General features: G+C 35.6%; 1 long non-coding RNA gene across 18 annotated transcripts; it reads left to right on the top strand.

Moving 5' to 3' along the window:
- Positions 1 to 1,917: 1,917 nt before the first annotated feature.
- On the top strand, positions 1,918 to 12,949 carry LOC148850356 (uncharacterized). 18 transcript variants are annotated; one of them, XR_016099187.1, is made up of 6 exons: positions 2,057 to 2,578; positions 2,858 to 2,970; positions 3,065 to 3,277; positions 3,383 to 3,452; positions 11,308 to 11,938; positions 12,632 to 12,949. It is a non-coding gene; the product is annotated as an uncharacterized LOC148850356 (long non-coding RNA). The 18 variants fall into 18 exon arrangements; XR_016099188.1 differs by having other exon boundaries at positions 2,060 to 2,613; positions 3,383 to 3,448; positions 12,642 to 12,949; XR_016099185.1 differs by having other exon boundaries at positions 2,060 to 2,613; positions 12,673 to 12,949.
- Positions 12,950 to 17,303: the final 4,354 nt, after the last annotated feature.

Raw genomic sequence — 17,303 nt, 5'->3', positions numbered from 1 at the left:
ATCATCATCATCAAGGCCTAGTCCCAACTATGTGGGGTAATGTCTTCATGCATCCTCTCGATTAATCTATAATTGCCTACCTCAGTCACGGATAGTTTTATGAGTATTGCAACAGATAAGGACATACTAAGAAAACGTGCTTCAAGTTACATGGGATGCTAATATTGTATCCACTACAAGAGAGTCAGAAGGGTCTATGTCAAAGACTGCCAATCTTAGGTAATAAGCATCACCAAGACACACCCAAAACAAATAAAACCCATTTCTCAATCCTTTGAGAAAAATCCACTCTCTCCAACTAAAGAAATAAAACAAAATAGATAATCTAACTAAAAGTAGCCCCAAGCACCAATTGATTCTTCCAATGATCCAATCAACCATCAGTTCCTATCCCCATTCCATCAAATCAACTCCAATTAATGTACTATTCTGCACATATGGAATTAATATTTTTCATGATCTTCAAGTCTCCATTTCTAATTCTACAACACTTTTTTGGTGTTCTCTTCACCTCCTATGAAGAACAGCTCCAATTTGTTACCCACCTCAATTTCTTTATCAACCATCTTATTGATATCCATTTTCTTGTCCACTACAACTCTACCAAATGAAGCAAATTCTTCTTCAGCTTCTTCTCTCTCTTCCATTTCCTTTTTCATTTATTCATTTATTTGTTATAAATGAATATCCACTATAATTTCATTGATCAAAAAAGACAAGCTATCATTTCCATTATGTTTCCTCAAAGCCTATAAATAATGAAACTAATAGGCATTTACATCTATTTGTAGTCTTCTATTTACACTTGTGAATGCTGAGAAGTCAACTAGTAGCATATCCACAAAATGGGCGTAGCCTAGCATTGCATGGACATTGACACAGACATGGGAGTCAGAATATGATGTGTTTCCAAGAGTTTGCCTCAACAAGATGAGAAAATACAGACTCATGAACAAGTGTATACTATTAAAAAAGTTTTTTTTTTTTTTTTTAAATTCTAACATTCTATACTAAAATGTTGACTTTGTTACCAAGTAATGTTTGATACAAAAATTGGCATCCATTTTGTAAATTAACTGCCCATTTATGTCAAATAAGTTAAGAGATAAAAAGAAAATTTATGTAGAAGCATCTTCAAGAATCTGTGGAGTGTCGGGTTCTGACGCTTGTCCTACATGAATATGCCACTCAACATCCGTTTTAGGAGAGTTAATGCAACACTGGTGTAGCCCCTATAGGTTTGGGCATTTTCATGGAAGACCACCTATTATGCATGCAGGTAAGAAGCAAACTAATGAGGTGTAAAGGTCTAGAAGAGATAGAGGCTGGCCAAAAAGAACATTATTGAAGTAGTGAGGAATTATATAGGAACTTGATAGTGTGAATGGTGAAACATGATTTGTGTAGCAAACTCCACATGGTTATGATAAAGCTTTATTGAGTTGCATGTGTATGTGGATAGAGTTCATATATCTCATCCATATCTTTGCCCATTGAATACATGTTTCTTCCAGATGGGAAGTTGAGAATTGAATCCTGAAGTTTGTATTTCTATTTATGCAAAACTCATGGTTGTTGAACCTACCCTCTCCCATATAACAGGCCAATTTGATGAAATTAGAATGTTCCCAAGGGCTTTTTGTTCAGACGCATTTTATCTAAAAGTGAGATCCTTCAAAACAGAAGATCTACTTTATGTAAGATAAATTGTGGAAATTAATTTTCACTTATTAATCTTTTATTCATTTATAAATTATATATATATATTACGAACGGGTGTTTAGGAATGTTCCCTTTTCGACATGTATTACGTTTGAATGACAACACGTGTCCCTTCCATTTGATTCTCCCCTTCTTTGTCTTATTCCTGTCTTCCCTCCCTTTCCATTCACCAATCTCAAGGAGAAGCTTGCTCGGCAAGCTTCGGAATCTAACGGTTAAGACCTCTTGGTTGATCCAACATAGGGCTTCCTTTCCCCATTTACCCTCAGTAAGCAATAAAATTCCATTCGTACAGTAAACTATGCATTCAAAGAATGGGTTGTGGTCCCTGATTGACGCTCATTGGATTGCTGCTCGATGTTACTTTGATGCTGAGTGACCCTCACTGAAGGCTCGAGGTGACTTGATGATGAGGTTCGCTGGTCGAGGTGAATGGTGAGCTGATTGAAACGTTGGCTCCGATAGGCGATAATCTGGGCAGATAGAAGGGAGCAATAGGGATATGGCTTCGGTTGCCATTACATTCTTCTTCTCGCAACTCCTTATTTCGCTCAATCTGTTTTAGGGGTTTGAGAGAGACAGAGGCGATGGATTCTCCTTGGGCAAGTGGAGAGGAAGAGATCTTAGGCATTGGTTAGTTCAGGTGTATGAGAGAGGGAGAAAGACAGAAGCAATGGGTTCTCCTCGAAGCGGCACACTTTTTTTTATCTATTGAGGAATTGTTGCATCTACTCTCGCTGTTCAACCAAGCTGGAATTTGTTTTAATGATCGAACCAAGGGAAAGGATGTAAGCAATGAAGGATTTATGGCATCTTATAGTTCTTAAACAGCTCGCATTCTTTGTTGATAAAAGTGGTGGGTGATTGTTTGCCCGAGTCATTCCGTTGCAGGTGTTTATTTTTGTTGTATTTATCTGCTTTTTTATTTTCTTTGCTTTAAAGGCTGAGGACAAAGGGGATTTTCTATTTGAGTTTCAGCAATGCCCACTCCACATCTCTCTTTGTACAAAAACTAGGAAGCCACAGATTTTTTTTTAAGGAAAAGGAATTAAAAATAAATGAAAGAAACCCTAAGCTTCATTCTTGACGAAGGAAACGGACGAAACCTATAATTTGCAAATGTGTTCTTTTGCAGAGAAGTCCTTTGTTGGTATAGTTCTTCATGAAGCAGGCTCTCAGAAACAAGAGGATTATCATCCTCTCGTTCCTTTCTATATCCGTTCTTGTCCCGATTCACTGCTTCTTTTGGTATTAGTGTTTAAAGATTCATAGTTTTTGTTTCCCTTCTTTTTTCTTTTAATTTTATTTTTTTCCTACTGTTTTCATCGTTCTGTTTTTGCAGCACACAGGGGATTTGGGTCCAGCAGCTCTCTCTCTCTCTCTCTCTGTATTTTGGGTTTGTTTCAACTGATTACTCGTTACTTCATATATTTAACTAGTTGGTGGGATTGGGATTGTATTGTACTTCAGGAAACAGGTGAAGGCTTGAAAGAGCCGACATTAGTTGTGTACAAAGATGGGGATTTTAATTCTGTAGATAGAAGGAACTCTTCTGGTGAGTCCAAGAATAGTGGTTGGACCAGTGTTTTCCATTCTTAATTGATGAGTCCGAATAGGGTATAATTATATCTAATTAGCTTAGTGGCTGAATCAATTCCAGATTGAGAGGATCCTGTATTCGCAATCAAAGTGCTTGTTCCAGTACAAAGTTGATCTCGTGGTTAACGTTGGTATTATCTTTTTTCTTCTTTTATTTATCTCCAAAAAATTAAAGAGATTGGAGCTTTTCCTTTACTCATATTTCCTTTCTACTGAAAAGCACATGGTTAGATGTAGATTTCACATTGGTTGAGAGGGAAAGTCTTTGCCTTGATTTGGGCATGTGCGGAAGTGTGATTGGCAAATAAAACGACAAAATCACTAACAAATTATAAAATTTGGATGGCTCATTTTACAAAATTTTGCCACCTTAGCACATCAATAACAGTTCGGTGTTTTTACTCAGAAATTTATCTTCATATTTGTATTGTTCTTTTCCACTATTTCCACATGAGCTAAACAGCTTTGCATTCATTATTTTCTAAATAATGCATTTGGGTGAGTCAAAGTTTTAGTATTTTGTTCAATATTAGTTAACCATTCATCTAGCTTTACACAGTGGAGATCCTGATAGGCAAATACTTGTACATGGTTAGCATGATGCTTGCTTTATACCACCCTGGATAAATGCATGGCTACTTTCAGAGCCTACTTTTTTACATGAATACTTCTGAGAACCTACCCCCTCCCTCAGCTTTATTTCTGATATCCATTTAAAATTAACTAACCTCCACCCCATCACTTTGCCAACCACCAACCAGATTTCAAGGCAATACTAAAAATAAAAATAGCATATTAACAGCTTTATTTCTTATATCCATTCAAAATTAACTAACCTCCACCCCATCACTTTGCCAACCACCAACCAGATTTCAAGGCAATACTAAAAATACAAATAGCATATTAGCATCTTTATTTCTTATATTCATACAAACTACTAGAAACAGGGGAGGGGCTAGATGGGTAAATACAAAACAAAGTCTTCACTACTTCAAAGTTTCCTTTTTGATCAATTATAGCTGGTTGATCCTTTGTTGGATTTATTGTGCAAAACATTTGGTTTTGTTGATTTAATTATATTAATTAATGTTTGAGTTATATATTTAAGCATTAGTTTGATTTGTTACTTTTAATTATAAACACCCATTACTGAAATTTAAGAAAATGGTTGTCCTATTTCAAAGCAAATTAGACAAAATTTAACCCACATTCTAGAATGGTTATTGGAAATCATATTACCTCCTATTCTATTACATTAGATTACATAGATATAATCATTGGCATTAGTTTATTTTTTAATTTTTTATTAAAATTTTTATATGGTATGATAATGAATAACCAAAATATTGAATAATTCCATTCTCCATTTGAGGGAATGGCCATTCCCTCTCCCTCAGGAACAAGATTTCATTCCAGCTGATTTCAATTCTGATTCCTATTCCTGTTTGAACCTAATAGGTTATGGGAATAGACCAGTCCAAGCAGAAGTAGGTACTTCCTTTCATTGGAGTTGGGATGAATATAAATCTTTTTGTGCATGTGCACATCTTGGTGTTCTTGGGGGAGGGGGTTCTAAGAAAAAAGGAAATTAAAGGAGATGGATACCTATTTTTCACATTAGATGGATTTTAAATTTCCTCGATAAAGATAGAGCATGCAACCTCACAACATGAATCATTCCTTGTTTCAAACGGAAAGTGAGATCCCAAGGTAGTAAAGTTGAAAAGATTAAAGGAAGAAAAAGAAAAAAAAAGGTAATAGAGGTTGTACTACTACAATAAAAAAAATAGAAAAAAAAGAAGTAACCTTAGCAGACTAATTGATTATATTATCTCCTTATGTTATTGATGGCATGTTCAATGCATAGTAAATCCTAAAATTGAATAATTATCATGAGTGGCTTGAGTAGTTTAATGTTGGAAAATGTAAAATTTACCTTCGAAAAATAAACTCCAAACCTCTCTAATTATGAAGTTCTTTAAGCCATCTCTAATTATAATTAACTGTAATTATCAGAAGTATTAAATTTGTTTCTTATCATATGATAGGATCTTTATATCTTGTTTTCTTGTTGATATACTACATGTTGGAGTGTTTAAGTACACTAATCAGATTTTACATAACTTATCAATTATCTATTTAGATAATCAACCAATTTAAAAAAGGAAATTAAAGGAGATGGATACCTATTTTTCACATTAGATGGATTTTAAATTTCCTCGATAAAGATAGAGCATGCAACCTCACAACATGAATCATTCCTTGTTTCAAACGGAAAGTGAGATCCCAAGGTAGTAAAGTTGAAAAGATTAAAGGAAGAAAAAGAAAAAAAAAGGTAATAGAGGTTGTACTACTACAATAAAAAAAATAGAAAAAAAAGAAGTAACCTTAGCAGACTAATTGATTATATTATCTCCTTATGTTATTGATGGCATGTTCAATGCATAATAAATCCTAAAATTGAATAATTATCATGAGTGGCTTGAGTAGTTTAATGTTGGAAAATGTAAAATTTACCTTCGAAAAATAAACTCCAAACCTCTCTAATTATGAAGTTCTTTAAGCCATCTCTAATTATAATTAACTGTAATTATCAGAAGTATTAAATTTGTTTCTTATCATATGATAGGATCTTTATATCTTGTTTTCTTGTTGATATACTACATGTTGGAGTGTTTAAGTACACTAATCAGATTTTACATAACTTATCAATTATCTATTTAGATAATCAACCAATTTATAGTTTACCACTGATTACCATTTGACCTCTATTTTTTTCTTATTTTTGCATGTATTACTACTTTTTAGGTATTCATTTAGGTTTAACTTTTTTTAATATTTTATTTCTATTTTCTTCTACTATTTTATGATTATATCTATTGTTTAATAATATTATTTGTTATTTTTGTTAATAGGTATCGTAGAGAATAATGTGGACAGTATCATGTTCTTATGATTGTTGCAGGCTTTTTGTTTATGAAGTGAAAAGTAGGACTGCTATGGACCTATAGTAGTGGTCAGATTCCATTTTGCTAGCTAATTGAAGCCACTATAAATAAATAATTGAGAATTTTTTAATTTCCACGGTTCTGAATTAGGATCTCTTATTTTTTCAATTGGTAATGGCCACTGTGGTTTTCTTTTTGTCTTGACAATGGGTCTTAATACCTTTGCTTTTTAGGCTTTAATTCATAGTGAAACTTTTGGCTCCTACTACTTTAGGTTCTGATGCTTTAACCATTGTTTTAGTTCATTTGGTGAAAGAAATGCTTCACCAAAATGTCAAGACTTTGTAAAACTTCACAAAATAGGTTTTGTGAGGTCAACCAAAAGGAGTACATAGTAAATTCCCATTCACCATAAAGTTAGTAATGGACGTCTTTCATCCCTAAAGAATTTAACAATTGATAGTAAGCACGGCCCCCCGCCCCCGCCCCCGGCCCTAGTATATATACTATTATAAAAAGTATGAATGAGAGTGTGGAATTTTTCTTGACCAAAATGCCCACATTTATTATTTAGTCCATCTCTAATTATGAAGGTTGAAAATGTAATTTCAATTAATGCTTTTGTGAGGTCAACCAAAAGGAGTACATAGTAAATTCCCATTCACCATAAAGTTAGTAATGGACGTCTTTCATCCCTAAAGAATTTAACAATTGATAGTAAGCACGGCCCCCCGCCCCCGCCCCCGCCCCCGGCCCTAGTATATATACTATTATAAAAAGTATGAATGAGAGTGTGGAATTTTTCTTGACCAAAATGCCCACATTTATTATTTAGTCCATCTCTAATTATGAAGGTTGAAAATGTAATTTCAATTAATGCTTTTCACCTTATTTAATCCCCTCTCATTAACTCTTGTGTTTAAGGTGTTAGCTCCCATTCTCTCTTGTTAAATCCCATATTTAAGTTATATTTTCACTAATAAATGCCACCAACTATGTCCAATACTTTTAATAATATAAACCCATATATTTTAAAACTTACTCAAAAACAAAACCATTCTTTATTCAAGTGATGACTAAGCAATTCAACTATCCGTATCAAATTGGTCAACCCATGAAATCATAGTTAGATAATAAAATTTTAAATAGAAATAAATGTACACAAAAATAGACACATTTATGATATTTTTTTTATCAATCAAATTAAAAAACAAGTGTAATAAACAAAAATTATTTTTATTGATGATGAAAATGAAATGCATAATCTAAAACTAACCAAAAATGAAATTATTTTTTTGTTAAGCGGAGATCAATAGTTCAACTTTTGGGTCAAATTTGTCAACCTTTAATGTCATAATTAAATAATAAAAATTAACAAAATATAAAAGAAACACAAATTTTACAAAAAAATATTTGGGCACATGTATTATATCCTATATTTAGCATATTAAGCAAAAAATAAGTGTAAATAACAATATTATTTTTACACACATAGAAATTAAAAAAAAAATTATAGAAAAAACGAACACATCTATAACTCCATATTTACACTACTATTACAAATATGAATAAGATTGTTGAACTTTGTTTTGACTAAACTACCCATTTTTTGAATTTAATCCCTATTTAATTGTGAGGTTTAAAATGTAGGTTTTTTTTTTTTTTTATGAGTAATAGTGCAATTTTATTAAAACAGACATTGATTTAGGATTACAATCTCATGCAAGATCCCATAGAGAGGCGTGAGCTGCAGCCCCTCCTAACAAATACAAAGAAGTTAGGAAGCAATTACTGGAATCACAATTTAGCCCAAAACAATTCTTCCCTATTTGCCCCTTGCTTGGCTAACACGTTGGCCAAAGTGTTTGCAGATCTCCCCACCCACTAAATAGAGACTGACATCGGCTTTACTTAACTTGATGTCATCAGGTTTACATAACCAGTGCACCACCACCTCTGTGTCCCCCTCAATGATTAGTTGTTCTACCCCCATTTGGTTTGCAAGCTGCACCCCTTGTACTGCAGCTGGCATTTCTGCCCTGACAGCGTTACCAAATCCCAAAGGACCCGAGTACAACAGAACAACCTCCCCCATTCCAGAGGGCCTTGGATTGCCTAAGCTGTTGCCGTCGAACGTTTAGTGAGCCTTCAGCTGGAGGACACCACCTTGGGACTACCTTGTTCTTGATAGAAGAGCACCTCGCTATTGCCAACCAGTTTCTCCAAAAGTCATTAAAGGAGAACTGATGGAATAGGTCCAAAGTCTTCAACCATTGTATTGTCCTATTCAATACACAATCTTTTAGTTGTTGGTTATTTCTTTCCTTCTCTTGAAATATTCTATCATTCCTTTCTTCCCATATTGTCCAAACCAAGGCTGCTCTCGCACATCTCCACATTGATCTTCCTCTTTTTATAGGCCAACTGAAGGTAGATTGGTCAAAGATCAATCATATTTCTGCTGGTGAGCTCCAAATACATAGAGAAGCCAAACCCACAATTCTATATAGAGTGGACATGAAACGAATAGATGGTAACAGTCCTCTCCGTGAGCTCTACAGAGGGTACACCAGTTGGGAGAAATACAAAGGAAGGGTCTTCTCTTTTGTAGGTTTTCTAAAGTGTTTACTTTCCCATGGTACACTTCCCAACAGAAGGCCATAACCTTTATGGGAATTGGCCTAAACCAAGTTTCCTTCAAGGGAAAGACCTGTTGAGTAAGGAGAAATACAAAGGAAGGGTCTTCTCTTTTGTAGGTTTTCTAAAGTGTTTACTTTCCCATAGTACACTTCCCAGCAGAAGGCCATAACCTTTAGGGGAATTGGCCTAAACCAAATTTCCTTCAAGGGAAAGACCTGTTGAGTAAGAGGCTGGGACAAGGACTTAAAGAAAGAGGCACAAGTAAACATCCCTTTAGGACTGGGGACCCACACCCTTTTGTCTGGTTTCGAGGGATCTAGATAAATTTGATTTAGTGTAGGCCAAGCAAAAGAGATAATGAAACAGTTTCAGCATACCTTAACCCCCTACAAAATCCAAAATATCAATTTGGCTCCAGTGGTGTTCCCAAGGAAGCGACAAATTTTGAAATCGCCTCTTTTTTAAAAGAAGAAATAGAGAACAACAAAGGGAAGAGTTTGTAGATGGCTTTCCACGGTGCTGCCAAGTTGGCCTGCCTTGATACACCTGCGTCCAACCGTCCTCTAAGGTGCCATGAATACACCCCACCACTTGATGCCAAAGCCTCCCTCTCTCCAAGGGCCAATGCCAAAGCCACTTCCCCAATAATGCTTGATTTTTTTTGAACCACCATCCCTAACCCCAAACCCCCTTTTTACTTCTACACACAATTTCCCACTTAATCAAATCATCATTTTTTTCCTTGTCCTGGTTCCCAATGGAAGTTTATCATTAACTTCTCCAGTTTCTTGGCTTCCCTAGGCGGAATTCTAAAGACAAACAAAATGTAAGTAGGTAGATTTGCTAATGTGGCTTTTATTAATGTGATCTTGCCACCCAGAGAAATGTTATTCTTCTTCCATGAGGCTATCTCTTCTCAAACTTCTCTACTACTGGGGTCCAGAATCTACTCTTCCCTAGGGTTTGCCCCCAAAGGAAGCCCTAGATAGGACAAAGGCCAGGATGAGATAGAACACTCAAGACACCCCGCAATAGCCTCCATCTCACTGTCCTCCAAATTAATGCCCGCTATGTAGCTTTTTTCCAAATTTATTTTCAGATTGGAAATTCTTTCAAAGCCTTTTATTAACTCCTTCAGATTTGAAACCTTCTCACTAAATCCCCCTCGCAAAAGATCATTAAATCATTCGCAAAAGTCATATTATAGACAATCAACAATTTGGGAAGAAAGAATCTCTCGAGTATTTTCAAAGAAAACCCAACCAAAGGAGGCATTGATTGGGTGATAAAAAATAAGGCTAATTCATTGGATCAACACTATGGAGGAATTCTCTTGTTTCACGGTAGATGAATCTTAAGAGAATGGACTGTGACAGCATCATTATCTTCAAGGATGGACAGAAACAACATTACATGGATACCCCTGCCATAAGAAAGGATAAAAATTATTATTGATGAATGTAGTCTTGGAAATCCACGTGAATCAGGTATAGGTGGTGCATTGAAAGATCACAGGAAAGATGTTGTGACGGTATATTTAGGGCCAGTAAGTAGGAGAAACTCAATAGGAGCAGAATTGCTTGCTGCATTGCAAGGACTTAACTGGTTAGAACATTAAGCCTTCAAAACTTGATTATAGAAGGCACTTAAATCATCACATCAAGGAAGAAAAACTGTTGGCTAGTTGCATAGCAATGGAAGATTATTGAATACCCCAATCTGCAAACTCTCTTGCAGATTCACTAGTTTGAGAGGGAGAAAACAGACAGACCTTGAGTTAAGGAAGATATCCTTTGAAACAATACATGTGTTGGTTTCAATTTGATCCTTTGAGCTGAGGGGTGAGCAACAATAAGCTGGATCTTCTGAAAGGAAAATCTCAGACTATAAATTACCCCAATCATTATGATTGAATGCTTCTTCTTTTTTTATAAATATTATTATGATTGAATGTTATATGCTTCTTACAGATTATAGCTGCATTATAACATTTAAAACTTCATTTATTGTGTTTGTCTCCATGGCAGTTTTTTTTTTTTTTTTTTCTATGGTAAAGGGTTTGGAAGCAATGTCTTGGCTTAAAAAAAATCCAAACTCATTAATCACCCCATTAATAACTTTGGCATTATATCTATTTATAATGTGAGTGTAGCATCCTTTGTCTGTTTCTTTCACTTATGTGGTTGATATTTCCTGAGGTTCCTTATGTTTTATCTTCATGTCCACTTTGTGCATAAATTGATGTTTTTCGGTTGAAGAATTTGTTTATGGTGTTCATAATTAGTTATATGTTGACTACTACAAATGATAAAATGATTTCTCCGGCCTCTCAATTTACAAACTTCTCTCATTTCAATTTGTATTTTGTCTAGTCTGCTGACTCTGCTCTACTGTTCAGGTACTGTCAACAATGTTTCTTGCTGTTAAACAGTCCAACTCAAATCCTCAGACATCAATGAATGCACAAGCTTCCGTATCTAGGATCATGCACTATTGTTAACATCACCACTGGGCAAATATATGTAAATGGACAGATGAAAATATTGATACAGGAATTGTTGCTGTATCTCTGATTCCTTGCAGTGATGTACTGAATACTTCATACTTCAGTCTTGCATGTGGAAGCAAATCAATGAACTTCACCACTGGGCAAATATATGTAAATGGACAGATGAAAATATTGATACAGGAATTGTTGCTTTATCTCTGATTCCTTGCAGTGATGTACTGAATGCTTCATACTTCAGTCTTGCATGTGGAAGCAAATCAATGAACTTCAGGAAAACCTTGAATATTTAACCAAATTATCTATGGTAAAGCCAGAGCATGCTTGTGCCCCCAGTCCCTTGCTTATTCCTAGTTTTAAGCTATCTGGGGTCTAGGGGACGTGTAGACCGGATCCTAAGGCCTAACCTTTGGCCTTTTCTTGCACAAAGTTGCCACTCTCAGATTTGAATCTGTGTTCTCATGCTTATCAGCCTGAGATTTCACCATTGCACCAAGGAACGGCCCCAAGTTATATGTTAAAGGTGAAAGAAAGTGAATCCATAGCAAACATTGTATTTGCAGTTATATTAATTATTCATTTACCTCATGCAATGGTGTGAATAGTCATTATTCGTTTTGTCCCATTAGGATCCTTCTTGTATAGTTGCATTTTCAATAGCTGAATATTTTCTGAAATTATTTCCTTAATTAAGGGGTTCTTTGGCAAATTGGAAATTTTCTTTGTTTTTTAGTCCATGTTGCATCAGCTAAAACAGGAAGCTCATTTGATTTTCTGGTTTCTAAAATGCAAAGGGATTTTTCAAGACACCCCCCCTTTCAAAACTGACAAACTTGCTTGACACCTCAGAATTGGTCACTATTACAACTAATCATTGCTGACTATAAAATGATATTCTTGCTATAATTTTAAATGTTCTATTCTTGGCAGGAAGCCTGATATGAAGCTGAGAACCTTTTTAACATGATCTTATTTGCTCAAGATACCATTCTTTTATGTTTTTCAAGGCTTTAACATTATCTATTGTGTTACTATTTTATTGGGTTTCCACCTACTAAACCTCAGTAGCTTTTCTTTAGTTTATATTATCTGATTGAAGAATGGCATTTGATTCCTCGGTTTCCTTAGGTGATACATCTTTTGGTATAATGTGCTGAAGGTGGTCTTTTATTTTTCTATTTTTCTTCTTTGCTAAGGTGTCATCTTTGTTGTCAAGAAAATTGCAGGTACCATTGATACAATCTTATTGATGTGCAGTGAGTCAAGGTGTTAGCCTACAGCCAAGCATTTTAGCCTTTCAAGGCAAGTTATGTTATGTCGTAGGCTATGACATGACAAGGCGTCATTGATACAATCTTAAGCAACTAGAATGAAAATGCGTCTGTCAATTTTCAGAAAAGATATATAGATGTTGAGCTGAACACTTTCATTTTGATTGATGAGCTAAACACTTCTTTTTTTGGTTTTTGGTGAAAATAACTACTTAATTGCTTCGTCGTTTGTGGATAAAATAAAGTCATTATCCTTTTTCTTTTCCTTTATTTTCTTTTTTCTTTTTTTTTCTCTTTTTTTTTTTGTATTCATTGCTATGCACCATTAATAAAACACCAACGAGCCAGCCCTTCGGTGGTGCCATTATCCTATGTTGGTCCCCGATATCTGGGATCTTGGGAGGGGTAATCTGGATGCAGTCGTAACCTTTGGCATTTTGTATGCACAAAGTACCGGCTCTCCTCAATAATGAAATAATAAGATATTCAAGGGTATGGCAATCAACCCAATTTCAACTTTAGCCGGTAAGGAGATCAAAAACTTCTCAATAACTTACTCGGTAAAAGACAAAAGCAATAAGCCACTCAATTCCGCCAAGACTGCTTGGTTTTGTTGGTTTTGCAGTTGATGATGATGGCTGAAGTTAAATAATATACAATATTATGAGTATGAGTGGGTGGTATATCAAAATCAAAGGACTTCTGCTTAATATGCCCAGGATCAGCATGGAGAGTGTGATTCCTATTCCTAAAGCCATTCAGCATGCAATAATACAGTGTGTATGCATTATAAGAAATACAAAAATTAATATCAATTCTGCAGATTATCACCCCAATGAATTCTAACATCAACTCGTTTCATCTCCATGAACTCTTTCTAGATTTTCTACCAAAAAAAAAAGAAAAAAAAACTTAATTTAATCTATAAACAGAAATTCCTGTATTGTTTGGAGTGGTCCAATATATCCTTCCATTCTGTACTATTCAACTTCCCATCTCCCAGAAAACTGAAACCGGGGTAAATCACCATGGTATCTTTCCTTCATATCTAAGTTTTGGTTAATGTATAATTAGTTAAACGTTTCTGATGTCGATGAAACAAAGTGCTTTCATTATGATGTCAAGGGGTGTGAATGCGAAACTGACTCCTAAGGCTCAGTTTGGAAAGAGTAGTACAGTGCAATTATATACAAAATAATACAAAACATAAGGTTTTACACTACATTTTTGCATTTGTACTCCTTCCAAACTGAGCCTAAGTAACTGATTTTACTTGATTACTACTTCACATACCAAATTTCCAACGTTATGGGGTTCATGGACATGCTGTGTATCTGCACAAACTTGTATGTCGCTAGATGCATATTTTTTGTGGTTGATGATTCTGCACCAGTTGGGCTGATAGAAGCCTGAATAAGCACCAATTTATACTATATTTTGTTATAAATACACACTGCATTTTGTCATAAACCTGAACATTGGCCACAAACTAAGTACCTACTGTGTTGGTGTATATGCTATTTGAACGAGTAGCTATCAGTACCACTGATTTGCAGCAGTATTTATAGAATCATAGGCATCGACCTATCCTTCTGGCATTCTCTTTAGCAACATAGATCTTTTACTGCACCTGCAATGGAGTTAGATAGGTTGAAGCTTGGCCCAAAAGATCACATTGCAAATGGTAAAAAAGTGGAAGGCAATGTTCACAAACCTGCATAACATTCTGTGCATGAGCTTTTTTTTTTACTTTTCTTTTTTTTTTTTGGTATTAAAATGAGCTTTTTGATGGTAGCCAAACATGGAACCATAGTGCAAAGTCTTCCTGATCGGACTGTCTACCAGAAATCAGAAAGTCTATGTGTTCAAACATGCTGAAATTTCACTCATAATCACTGATGGTAATGAAAATGTTGTTGAACTTCACTTCTTACCAATGCTCCATTAAAATCTGTAGTAATAAAGAGGCTGAAATAAGTATAATATGCATCGGTTACTTGGTTTGTTTCTTTTATTATGTTCTTTTTATTATGGTATTAATTTGTTAATAGCATCATTCTGTTAATTTTCTTAGTAACGGTTCTGTTGATATTGTTCTTGTTAATTCTCCCATTATGCCTCATATCATTGATATGTGATTTATGGAAAACTGTCTTATTGTGCAAATTACTCTCTCATTGTTATTTAGCGAGAAGAATCTTTACTATAGCATCTTATCCTATCTTATTTGCCTTATCAGCCGAACTTTGGTTTTCAGTCATAAAAATATTTGATGGGTTTTGCCAATGATTGTCTATGAACTGTTTATACAACTCAACAAGTCAAGAAATTCTTATCTTCCAGTCTGCTTGTGCAAAGTATTAGTAAAATAATTTTAAAAGACATTACCATTGTGCCTTGTTTGCTTTGGTCTGACAAACTGAATTGATAAAACAATATGTATTAAATTAATGTTAGTTCACACTTCACACCAACAAACTGAAGATTTGTATCTGCGCATCGGATATAAAAACTAGCTATGAATTTAATAATTTGAGGCTTTATTTACATGAGAATTCAGGAGCTGAATTCTTGTGGGATGATTAATCTATTATTAGTTCATTGGTTCCCACTCAGTCAGTCCTCACCCCACCCAAAATGGTGGGACTCCTTGTGGATTATTGTGCACATGAGGTTGCACCAAACTAAATTTAAGTCATCCTGGCTGTAGTCAGACTAATCATCCCAAGTGTTGCATTTGGATACAAGGAAGCTTCATTATTTCATCTGAATTTTGGACAAGACCGGTCAATATCCTCATGTTTAGTTAGAACTAGCAGTTAAAATGAATCAGTCATCTGGGCACCGAAAAGCGTGCATGTGTAGTTAATCTTGCCATGGCGTTGGAAATCAACGACTGTGCACCGTTGACATAAGGAGCTCTTATCCCTGGGGGACCAAGAGGAAGCTGCAATAATGGCTTCTCAGACCAACCAATATTGAAAGCATTTCTGTTCTCTGTGTATTTTTCAGGGTTAGGCGTAAGTCTGTACTTTGTGAGGATGGAAATACGATGGTTGGAAAGCCAACAGTCTGAAAGCTTGAGCTTGTTACGGTGAGACAGATTGATCTATTCAATTGGGTAAACAAGAAACCGATCCCTCCCCGTAGTCTGTAGCCTGTAGTCTGTAGAGGCGTTGAAAAACATATCAGTAATTTGGTAAGAAGGAAAAAAAAATAAAAAGCAGAAACTAGAGACTAGACTCTCTCTGCTCTGGCGATGAAAAGCAAACCAAGCTTGGCTTGGGGGACCGCTTTCGAATGCGATTTGTTTAATAATTTACGCACAGCTATCTATATCTGTATCTCACTGAAATTATATAAATTTAATATGATTTTGCATGCGTCTGCAGTTCCCGATGAAGGGAGAGGTGGTGAAGTTTCTTCTATTGATGTCAATATTTAATTGGCTGTATGGTTGTTATTCAAAATAGTAAAAGAGCAAGAGAAGATAAGGTGGTGCTCTCGTGATAATTAAGTTCAAAGTAAAAAAAAAAAAAATACACCCACCAAAACAGCAGGATCCCATCTTCTTTCTTCTGTATTCGTGTATTCTTTTTATCCAATCCCACCTCTTCTTGCAGAGAACATGTCCCTTTATGCATGCCTTCTTGATAGAGAAATTTATTTATTGAAATAATTATTAGGGTGAAGAGAGAGAGAGAGGTTCCTCATCAATCTTTGAGCTGTTCTCAAATCAGGGGGTAGTATGGTTCATGTATTATTTTAGATTGTAGGTGCAGGAAAAAAAAAAGCAGCAAAGCTCAACATCAGATGCCCTCTCCCCTCTCGCTTTCTTTCTTCCCCTCTGTGTTGTGTCACAAATCACAACCCATCTCTGTATGTGTGAGAGATACAAACAACCATGGAGTCTACGTCTCAAACACCATTGATCAGGATCATAAAATCCCATCACAAGCTGTCGAAAACCAATATGTGCAGTTGTGCAGCTTTATATCCTATCACGCCCAACTAAAACCAAAGCCAACTGGGTCTGGGTCACAAAAACTGTTCATGTATTCTGTAACTCTGTAAACACACTAGAATATCAAATAACAAATGAGTTGATTTGATTGCATCTTCTTCATTGACTCATGGCCAGAGGCCTGTAAATGTGATGGAGCCAAAAGATATATAGTATAGTGATTATTAAGCTCTCGCTGTAACTACTTGTAGCTGAGTGCCAGGTTCAGGCTCTGAACCTAGCCTAGCTATAAGCAAGGCCATCTGTCTGTACAAAGCGCGTGTACGGGTGGGTCCAAACACCACCTAATTCCAAAGGGTCGTGGCGCTGGCACTGGCAGCAGTGCTGGTGAATGGTGATCTAAAGGGACCCATGCTCTCATTGGAGGCATCATTTTGGTGATAGGATCTTGATGGGTAGATCCGTGCTGACGACCCTCGTTTTTGGCCGCTCTCTAGCCTCTTCTAATGCTATTAGAAACGTGCCTCGGAATCTCTGCACCAACAAAATCACTGCCCCCACCCATCTTTAAAACTTTGAATAGCTTTTATTTGGCACGAACCATCTAAATCTAAGTGATCCTTTGTTTAACTTTAACTACTCCAAGTCGATGT

The sequence above is a fragment of the Nelumbo lutea genome, chromosome 5 (assembly GCF_056320005.1).
Source record: "Nelumbo lutea isolate HS-2025 chromosome 5, American lotus-T2T, whole genome shotgun sequence".
Classification (NCBI taxonomy): Eukaryota; Viridiplantae; Streptophyta; class Magnoliopsida; order Proteales; family Nelumbonaceae; genus Nelumbo; species Nelumbo lutea.
This window is presented reverse-complemented; position numbering and strand designations above follow the sequence as displayed.